The sequence below is a fragment of the Aedes albopictus genome, chromosome 2 (assembly GCF_035046485.1).
Source record: "Aedes albopictus strain Foshan chromosome 2, AalbF5, whole genome shotgun sequence".
NCBI lineage: Eukaryota > Metazoa > Arthropoda > Insecta > Diptera > Culicidae > Aedes > Aedes albopictus.
In genome coordinates, this window is record NC_085137.1 from 183370959 (window position 1) to 183382679 (window position 11721).

The 11721-nt window shown below is 37.3% G+C and overlaps 1 pseudogene; it reads right to left on the reverse strand.

Annotated features, from left to right (window-relative positions):
* Positions 1-9141: 9141 nt before the first annotated feature.
* On the reverse strand, positions 9142-10004 carry LOC109419539 (serine protease grass-like; annotated as a pseudogene).
* Between the last annotated feature and the right edge of the window lie 1717 nt (positions 10005-11721).

Sequence of the window (11721 nt, forward strand, 5' to 3'; positions counted from 1 at the left end):
TTTGGTATCATTAATGGAAAAATTTCTTATGCAATTCCTGCTGGAATTCCTGGAGGAATTTCTGGAAGAATTCCTGGTGAATATCTGGTAATTGTAATTCTTAACGAAAACCTGGTGAAATTTCTAGAGGAATTTCTATTGTAAATCCTGGTGGAATTCATAGAGTTACTCCTGGGAGAATTCTTAGAGAAGCTTTTTCTAGAATTATCGGAAGAATTCATGGTGGAATTCTTAGTGGAATGTTAGGTAAAATCCCAGGTGGAATTCCTGGAGGAACTTCTGGTGGAATTTCTGGAGGAATTCTTGGTGGAATTCCTGAAGCAAATTCTGGTGAAATTCCTAGTAGATCTCCTTAAAGAATTTCTAGTGGATATCGCGGATGACTTCCTGATGGAATTCCTCGAGAAACTCCAAGTGGCATACCTGAAGACACTACTGACTGACAATTTTGTAAATTCCTGATGGAGTTTTTGGAGGAATTCCTAGAGGCATTCCTAGAGGCATTCCCAGAGAAACTTCACCTAGAGAAACTAGTGATTTCCTGGTACAGTTATTGTAGAAATTTCTTATGCAGTTCCTGGTGGAATTCGTTGTGGAATTCCTGGAGGAATTTCTAGAAGAATTCCTGGTCAAATTCCTGGTGGTTGGAATTCCTGCAGTTTTAATTCCCATAAGAAATCTTTTGAAGAAATTATCAAAGAATCTTTAGAGAAATTGTGGGATAAATTGTCCGGGGAACTTCTGCTGGAAAATTCTTTGGAGGAACCCATGGATAATCGTTGAAGAATTTCATAAAGAAATGTTTGGAGAAATTACTGTCAGAATCCATGAAAGAATCGTTGCAGGAACTCTAGGAAGAAAGTTTGGAGGAGTCCTTGGATAATTTCTGATAGAAATCTTGAGATGATTTCGTGTAGGGACCCTCGAAGGAATTCGTGGAGTAATCCTTGGAGAAATTAATACAGGAATCCTTTCATAAATTACTGAAAGATTCCTTAGGAGGAATCCTTGAAACAAATTCCTTAGAACGATGCCGGAAAGACTTATTGAAAAAAAAAAAAATCTGGTGAAATCTCCGGGAAAATCTTTTGAGAGGAATTCATGGTAAAATTTCTGGAGAAATTCTATGAGGAATCTCTGGGATGTTTTTTTGAGGAACGCCTAAAAATGTTTTGGGTAGTTTTCTGGAGAAATTCTTGGGCGAACTCGTGGAGGAGCTCGTGGAGGAATCTATGGAGGAATTCCCGAAAGAATCGTGGAAAGAATGCTTGATAGATTTTCTGTAGGAATTTTGATGAATCGTTGACGAAATTTCTAGATGAATTTGAAAAACTGTTATCATTCTGCAGAGCAAAAGTTTCTAAAACCAGATTCTATCTCAAATCATTAGTTCTAAGCTCCAACTTTGCACTTTTAAGAATAGCGTGTCGCAGATTTTTTTTATTTATTTTTTTTTTACCGAAACCCTATCTCTTGAACCCTCATTCTCTACCAGAATTCATTTAATTTCCCTCGAAACTACGTGACTCCCTTCAGTGACTTCAAGATTCCTTCTGTAATTTTACCCCTCCCACTTTCTCGGAATCATCAGTTTATGCCTCTTCCCGTTCTATCAAAACCTCTATTTTTCACCGATAATAATCAACCTGCACCTAGAATCACTAGTCCACTTCCCTAATCATCACGAAGAGCCTCTCAGGATCACGGTAATCACACCAAATCATTCAACATCAACATGAACCAGCGCACAGCGTCGTTCTTGTCATTCATACGCGCTACGCTGTTGCTATTGGACGACTGATCAAGTGTGCTGTGCGCGCGGTGGCGCGATGCAAAACAAGACGCCAGCTCCAATGACACAGTGGGGTTAAGTGAGCTTTCATCTGTGGCATTTACTGAGGCAAATTATTGATCCGAAATAGGGTGTTCAAATCGAAATTGTAAGAAAACGATAAGATTTAGGAGTTTGACGTCAAAGAACGAAATGTTAAGCGAGTCAAGGCGCACAAGTTTCTCTAACAGAAAAATTTAATTTACCACGCATTTTTCAAAGTTAATAAGCAAAAACTTGTCAAAAAAGCTAACTTTTAACTTTTTTGCCCTACAAAACTTACTAAATTACAAAAACCAACAGGTTCAAAGACGTTATTAGATAGAAAATTTAATTATCTTTCCAATGCAATCGAAAGAACTTCGATAAGTTGAACCGTTTTGAAGTTACAGCCAGTTTAGGGTGGGCATAGTCAAAAACATTAAAAGTTCAATAACTCCGGAACGGTTGAGATTTGACCATATGCGTAGAACAATTTTTTTCTCCTATTATGGTCCTCTATCACCCCCCGAAGGATTAGCATTAAGGAAAGGAACACCCTGTATATTGATAGATATTGATAGGTTTATTCTAATTTAATCGTCCGATAAAGTAGTTAAGCGAAGTAAAATCAAACGCAGTATTAAAACCTGTGATCCGAAAACAAACAGACGTAACTCAAAAATAATATCCATTGGTCGCGGTTTCAATGGTCAGTTAAAGCCTTCTTAATTGTTCGCATGAATCTGGATGGTAGATACGCACATCGTAATTCATCGTGTTTGAGAACAAACGTCCTCATATCCCAGTTCAGCATTGCACCAGAACATCAAATGCACAAATATCAAGATATGAACAACCAAAGATAGTGTAGTTTTTATTTAGTTCTTGCTCACTCATCATACGCTTGAAATAAGGAGATCCAAGCGTTGGTTTATGTTTTCATGAGATTTGTGCGTTTAAAGTTAGTGGGTGCAAAAGTTAAGATGGCCATCTCGATGGGACTCTTACGAGCTTGTCCTTAACGATCAAATTTGGCGTGTCCCCCAAACCTCATATTATGGTTTTGGTTAAAATCCGAAGTGATCGGCACTTTGAAAATTTATTTTTAACCTATTTGGAAATGTCGCAACTCAATTTGGATTAGTGCCCATTGTAGCTCTTAATTAAATTAATGATGCTCAACAGAAAAAAAATATGATCAAATTTACTTCGCAGCTGCAACTTCGCATGTGCTTCAAGCGACGATTCCGATTTGGTGGTGCGACGATAATACATAGCGTAATGTTCCGTGAAAATAGCCCACATGTTGCTAAAGGTGGCTTGAACTGGGCAATGATAAGTCCAAAACTCAATGCTACACCGCACTGCCCATATATCTAGTCTTACTTAGTTAACGAAGCAACTATTATTAGAAGCAATAATTTTGTAAATAAAGTATTGATAAGGACCAGACATTGAAAGGCATTTTTTTACAAGATGACACTCCTTTGTGTGTTGCATATGGTATACACCTGGAAAACTGGAGCAGAAAAACTTAGACGACCAGTGACGCTAGTGAGCATGGAAAAATGCGCATTTTCGACTAGATCTATCTTGTGATCCCAAGTAACACATCGAAACAAGTTGCAGCTGAAAAAATGTTAGAATATGTTACATAAATGTTTTTCGAAAACATCCCTAGTTAAAAAATAGTTTTCACAAGTTTTTGCAGAACATGTGCATCAAAAGTAATGCTTTCAATATGTTTTCTGAAAACAAATACGAAAATTATGTGTATCGTCTCCAAGCAATGGTTTTGTCAGTCTAGTTTGTTAAACATGTTATAGTTTAGTTTTACCAACTAGACGTATAACATCTTTCATTTTCACAAATGTTTGTTTACGGTCGCTTGTCAACTTGTCAGTGAGTATCAGTGTCAAGATTTGGGATGCAACGTAAAAAACGCTTAGAAAGAAAATAATATCAGTTTGCTTCAGTGACAGGAGATTCCACTTGGCGCAGACAGATTTTTTGAAGTTTTTGGTTCCCAGTTCTAGGCCGCAATTGATCCCGCACGGTTCCCGAACCATTACTCGCCAGAACAACATGAACGAACCTCAGTCTCTCGCACTCGATTTGAAAGGCTTTACACGCGTTACACTTTTTATCTCCTTTTGCTATGCTGCGGCCACGGTGGTGGCCGGGAATCGTCCTCTGCTCTGCTTCGGCGGCGAAACTTACATTTTTTTTTTCGTTCTCATTTCGAGATCTACCTTCGTGGTAAACAACCTTCCGCGTGGAGGTGTAATTTTGTTTGTATTTATAGACCACTTCACGGCGAAATTCTATCTCTTTTACTCCTTCAGAGAGTTTGAAAACAACAGGACCAGTACCTGTCAAATTTGACAGGTGTTGGTCCTGTTGTTTTCTAATTTCCCGTAGGAGAGAAAGAGAGCGATTTCTTGATGACGTCACCGTGCAATGGGCAATTCCACTGCGGCGGCACGGCGAAGAACGTTTGAAAGCATTTACAATAAATTGAGGAGTCACTACTGCTAGAACTAGGAATAATTCCTTCAATTGCAATTTCGCGTTTTTTCTGTATGTTTTGTTTAAGTGACGCAAATGCTGCACAGATCAGCTGATTATTATTGTTTGTCTTCACCGTCGAATGGAATAGAATGTTGTTTTGCAATACTTCTGGATGACATATTTCAAAACATAATGTTGCTAGAAGCAAGTCACACTTACTTCTCTGTAACCAAAACATGCACTTCCAAGACATTGAGTTCTCGCAACGCGGTGTCACGAACACTAATGCAAATCTACTGCTGGAAAATACGCCCGGTTCGATTTTGTCGGGAACAGATGATTTTTGTTTACTATTTTCCACCAGTAACTCAAGTAGTGATCGTGTAATCCCACGTGTACGTACACGCAGCCAGAAACCACTATGTGTACTGCTTGGGCGAGATGCTCAGCTAAAGTGCATGTCAAAAATCTTCACATAGAAAAGAAATAAATAGAAATTATTTCATTTTGTGATTTCATGTAAAAACTGACATAAAACATTAATTTTGTTGATAATTATACATCATATAAATAAACATTACATTTGCCTCAAAATGCTATCACCCCGTACTAATACCAATCGTTTGAATGGTCTCAATGCATAATGAAACTTCTGGGAGTTCAACATTATTGGAAATTATTAAATGTAAAAACATTATTTGAAAAGTTGGTGCATTAGAGTAAACCCTTGAATGTTGCACGGATATAAATGCATCAGTTGTTGCACAATACATGCTATTCTTATGAAATATGCCATAATAAGTGCGGTTTAAGATGTGCATCAATTTGCGAATAACACTATATACGTTAATCGGATATTTTTGTGTTCACCCTACCGATGAGTATTAAAAAAAATGTTGATTACTATGCTGAAAATATAGGAAAATACTTTAAAGATAACACTTGTCAGTATAGTTTTGGTTGGCACTGTGTTGGCGGGCCTGCCTTTTTATGGTGCCACCATATTGATTGTTTCTGAAAAATAAGAAGCGTATCGAAGAAATTGAATGACGGTTGTAGAAAATGCACAAAATTATTCAGAAAAAGTCAATCAACCGAATAGCGCATTAATTATGTGGAGGTAAAATGTCAATATCCACGGTAAAATTAAAAGTGCACACCTTTTTCTGCCCTGTGATCACTGATTCAGCTCGACTATTTTGAGTTTACGTTTCTCCATTTTATTTATGAGTTTTGTACATCGCAAGATTTAGTTTGATCTTTTCAGACAAACTGGTGTCCAAATAAAAAAAAAACATTTTCAATTTCATGTATTTGTGTTTACACAACGATTCTTGTTTGACAGCTGATGTTAGAATTTTGTAGTTTAAAAGTAATAAACACCACGAAAATACTACCGATTTTCAAGCTAAGATATGGTTTTCATAACATCTTGCTAACAAGTTTGTTTGTTTTCATTAAGTTACATCAAAACTTTTCCATAACTAAAACTTGTTGCAGAAGGAGTTTTTCGTGCGCTTTTTCGGTCATACAAAAGTCATGGAACATGTTGTCACATCTACATTCCATGACTATGAAATGTTTTGGAGAAGTACGTACGACTTTTCTACAACAAAGTGTGTTGCTTGGGATCCTGATGAAATAGAAAATTCAAGTCTTCGGCAAAGTTATTCGGAAAGTCATGGACATCATAATGACAGCAGTTTGGTTCGCTTGGTTTTAATCGCTTGAACATGAAGGTAATCAGATCTGAATCACCTAGATTAGAATGGCTCAGACCTGAATCACTTGATTAGGAAGTGAATCAGACCTGGATCACTTGGATTAAAATGACTCGGACCTGAATTATTTGAACATGAAGTGATTCCCGGGAAAGAGAAAATAGCTGAAGACTACCAAACTTAGGTATGGAAAACCGAATATCTACAACCTGGATGAGGTATTAAAAAGCCCTGCATAAGAGGTTTTTTTTTTGTTTTTATTTATGTGTATTTTAACTTAAATGCTAATTCTACACTCAAGCATAAGAGGTAAAATACCTAAAATAATAACTGGTGTGTATTCTGTGCATAACACGTGAATAATGGCATCACTTTGGCAATACCTAAATAACAATCGGCGATTTTTCCATACAAACACCGATTTATTTATATTTGAATAATACCTCAAGCAGCCTTCAACACCAAACCAATAACTCGTTGAGGTATTTTATCAATACTTACAAAATTCAAAAAAAAAAATATTTTCAATACCTGGATAACCGACCAATTCTTTGTTTTGGTATAATATCTGACTTTGGTATGCTTCAGTTATATGTCAGTTATTCATTTCTGCTCGGGTTCAGTCCTGAATCACTTGATTATGAAGTGAATCGAACTTGAACCACAAGAATACCAAGTGAACCAGACCTGACTCACTTCATATTCAAGTGATTCAGGTCTGATTTGCTTCAAATTCAAGAGATTCAGCTTTGGTTTACTTTATATTCTATAGGTGCAGATCTGGTTCTCTTTATGTTTAAGTGATTCAGGCCTGAGTCATTTTAATCCATACGATTCAGGTCTGATTCACTTCATATTTAAATGATTCAGGTCTGAGTCACTTCATATTCAAGTTGGTTTGGTGTTGAAGACTGCTTGAGGTATTATTCAATTATTGCCTCCGAAAAGCTAGTTTTTATGACACATTTGACTTTCACGAATTTTAATAATTTTTGCTCAACTCATACAGGATTGATGTCAAAAAAGCAAATAGTCACAAAACATTAGAGAATATAATGTCGTTTTAAAAAATCTAACATATTACGTATATTAGGGTGTTCTAGATCAAAATCTATCAAAAAATAAACTTTTTAAGGTTTTTCTGATTACAAATGTGATATTTACACATGTTTACTTCAATTTTATTGGCTTGCGTTGTTCAGAGAACTTGTAGAAATCAAGTATATCTTTCTATTTCTGTTGAAAAAATTAAGTTTTGACAAGTTTTAGTGTAGTTTGAAGTGCTAAAATAGTCGAAAAACACTAAATTGATTTGATGCACCTCTTAATTTCAATGGATTTGGCTGAAATTTAGACCAGTTACTTCTTTCAGGATGCGAAGCAAAATACGAGGGTGGACTTGAGAATCAGAGAACATTTTTGAAAAGCTGGACAGGCCTATTGATTACGTTCGAGTATTTTCAATAATGTTTTTGCCCAATTTGCCCCTTTGAGGGCCCCTCCTGACTACACCACTGGCCCATCACCCGAAAGGCTTTGGATTTATTCATATTTTCACATGTAGAATGCAACAAAAATAGTCCGGTTGAAATGATACTTATTGCATAGACATTGAACCACACATATTTGTTGAAATTTACATACTAACACTTAACGTAAAGTTGCCTCATTTTTTGAAGCGTGGTAAAATGTGCTAACTTTACATAACATTTTCATATACAAAAATCGTTAAATACGTTAAGTTGAAGACATCAAACGTAAATTGAACTATAGATGACGAAGATATCACCAAATCACTTTTCCATGTTTTACGAAAGTGACTCCAAACTTTTGGTCGATGACATCAAGGATTAATTTACTTAATAACTTTTTTTCTAGATTTTTTAGCTAAGTTCTGTAAAAAGCAGTTGAAAGCTAATAGAAAATAGGTCATATTACCGCTCTCATCTTAAAATTTGGTCGACCCAACTTCCAGCGACACTGCCGTAAGTTTATATTCATTTTTTAGAAAATTTGGCAACTTTGGGTTAAGTTTACATACAAAATTTTTTGAAAAAGTTTCTTTTAAATCATGTTCAAAGTTTCTTTGACTTATTTTTTTTTGAATGAAACCTAGGGTTTTGAAATCGGACGCAAATTGGCGGAGATGTGGGCCTAAAAAAATGACATGTTTTTGAGGGGGTGACCCCAAACTTTTGAACGGGAGTGTACGTATGCATAGAGGACTGTCATCTTGAAAATAGTTTAGTTGAGGTGATGATGCTCATTAATATTGTATTTAATATTATTTAGTATACGATAATCAGTACCAAGCTCAAAATCATTTAACATACAGGGGTCATAGATAAATAAAAACCAGTTGCTCACTGGTACTATCACAGAAATTCAAACCTTAAATAACGTCTTATTAGGAGACACCTTGCACAAATAAAACGACGGTTGAAAACATATTAGAAAAGGATCGCACTGATAGGATCTTAACCTTTTTCATGGAGTTGCAGATTAATTTGATAATATTTAAGAATAATCACGCAGTCTTCAAAGTTTGAGCAATACGTATTAAACCGTAAAAATTGTGAACCCTCGAATCGCTGTTGGCTACCGCTGATGCTATTAAGTTGACATTCTACTGAATCACCAACATCGAAACTTCAAATATATTTATTTCAATATTTGTGGCACATTTGTACGCTTTTCAGTTCTTTTTTGTTTTTTTTTAATTGTCGTTTTCTAAGGTTTTCATATTTTTTCATCGGCTCCGGAGATTTTTTACATATTTTTGTGGAACTTGCGGTTACCGAAAATAATTGCAGGTGTAGATATATATTTATAATCACTTGGGTTGCCATAAAATTAAGATAATCGGTTCATCTGTTTATGACACATTAGACTTTTAATATTTTTATATTTATTTTTATTTTTTTATATTTTCATCATTTAAATTTTTATATCTTATATAATGTTAGACTGCCGCCATCAAATATGAAAATATCTCCAGAAATCTTCCGACATTTTTTTTTTTGTGAAAAGACCGTAAAACGATAATTATAGAAACTTATGCGACATTTTGGAATAAATATGAACAAGATAATTCTGCCGCTAGATCTAAATGGACTGAGATAAATGCATACAATATTAGCTTAATTATCAACCACCGTACACCACTTGATGGATCCAGCTAGCAAACTGATCAACCCTTGTGTAGACTCCAGGAAGCTCGGGTTTCTCACAAGCTGCGACCCCAAAAGACACCACTCCATGTTGAACGAATCGATGGGATAGCTTAGATTTGTACTGAAGTGGGCCTCCCGAATCTCCATTACAGTGATTTCCCTGATTGGCCCCTGCGGTACAAACGTAAGTTTCATCCAATTTGACGGCCACGTTGAATCTAGGGATGATTTTTTTGCACCTATCGATTGGTAGCTCAGAAACTTCAGCGTATTTCAGCACATCGGAAACTTTGTTGGTTCTTGTTTGCCCCCCACCAACAATGCAGAATCGGGATGGAATCGAGGACAGCTCGAATCTCCCCCTGCTGGGAATGCATATTGGTCGAATACCTGAAATGGAGTACAAAAAGATACGTTCATACATATACATGTCCGATAACAATCTAATGAGGACCACCTACTTTCGCTGAATGAAACTTCCTTTTCCAGTCGCAGAATCGCTATGTCATTGAGCTTCCGTCGCGACTTGTACTCAGGATGGATGATTACTTCATTGACCTCGATATTCTGTGGTTTGTCTGTGCCAGCTCCGTTCTTGTCGTTAAGGTGGTGATCGTTGTTCTTGCTTATGTTGATATTGCCGAGCGTCACAAATTTTCTGAAACAGTAGTTCATCGAACGTTACTTGTTGATCATTGCATCTTGAATAAGTATTGAGTTTTCTTTTCTGCCACGAGCATCGTTCTTGTCCAGACTAACATGTGAGACAGACTGAACAATTATTGCAAATAATTTCTTTCTGCCGTTCACCATGGGCCGGATTATTTTTAGCGTAGAATATAGTCCGAATAAGATACTCCTGGTAAGCCGTTTGTCCTACGCACTGTTTAGGAAAACCATCGATTCTCACTTCCAGAAATTCTTTAATGAGTTTAGGTTACATTTAGACAGTAATTGTACTAGATTTTTTTGTAATTAGTTTGTCGTAAAGATTCCCATGATTCAGGACTGATTCTCTAAGGCAATTTATTTGATAATCACTACGATGATATCTTACGGAACTCTTCTGGCGATTTCATAAGATTGATTTTCAAAAAAAAAACCGGATTAATCCACCTAGTGGTGATAGTGCCTTTCTCGTCGAATATGTACTCATGATCTTTCCGTCGACGTGAGCATCCTGAATCTTTATTTATAAAAGCAAGAATTTTATCCAAGCCACCGTCGAGTTGGGAAACTTACTGATGGCACATATATCCGGTGTTAAGTTCAATTTATAGGCAGAGCTGAAAAATATCAGACCTCTTAGTTGACTGCGTGACCACCTTTACTATTACTGGAGACCCATCAATACCAAGACGATAATAACAAGCTTAAAAATATAATTTATTTCACAACCAAAAATCGCTTTACACATATTTATCGCTTGCATCGATTATTTTAACTGTTATTACCACTTCCTGTGAGATACCCGGAACCGGTTGCAAAACTGTACCTATTGTCTCAAATATGGTCTGAGACTAGTTTCTTGCTTACTGTTCAACAGGTTTTCTGAAAAGCCGAAAATTGATATGCATGCATGGAATTGATTCATTTTACATTTTGGTCATTCTGGTCGGACATACAAAATGGGTTGTACCGGTAGTCTCTAATGTGATCTGAGTCTATTTTTTGTGTAAACCATTCACCAGGGTAATGAAAAAGCCGGGGTTTGATGTGTCACATGCATGGATTCGGCTCACTTTTATATTTTGCCATTTCCGGCGGAACATCCGGAACCGATTCCGGAATACAACTGGTTCAGATAGGGACTGAGAGTATTTTCCTGCTTGCCGTTCGTCAGGTTATCGAAATAGCCGTGGATTACCACCTTTGGCACTTCTCTCGAGAAGTGACCGAGCTCCTCCCAGTTAGCTCAAGCAGAGGATGCCTAGGATGTGGTGGGGGTTCAACAGTGGGCTCTGTTGGATCTCCATAAAAAGCCACACATCCGTAAGCAACTCCGTACAAGCGACCTGGTACCGCTTTCAAAGTGCCTTAGCCCAACAATTGGAGTGCCAACCGGCACATCAGGATCGATGCCAGTAACATCCTGATTATGGTATACTGGTGAAGGCGTATTACAACGGACATGTTACGAATCATGGATAGGATGGCGATGTTGGGCTGACAGGCGTGTCATTCTGCTCCCTGAGTAAGGAAGGGTGATACCGACTTGAAACGGCGAGTGGGCTCATGGCGCGACTGCCTCCGTCCCGGTAAAACCTTGGCAGGCCTCCGGATACGTTCGAAATCTGTCCATCAATTCTGATGGGTACGTAGGTTCGGATGAATCATTCCCGATCTATGCTGATCTGGCACTGAACCCGGCCCCCATAAGGGTCCGTGTCAACCCTAGCATGGCCTCACTGCCTGCAGGCATAGACGCTTGCAGGTATAGATAACCATGGGATCACGAAGGCGACTACGTACGGCGGATGGAGATAGCGGCTCGGAGGGGGGA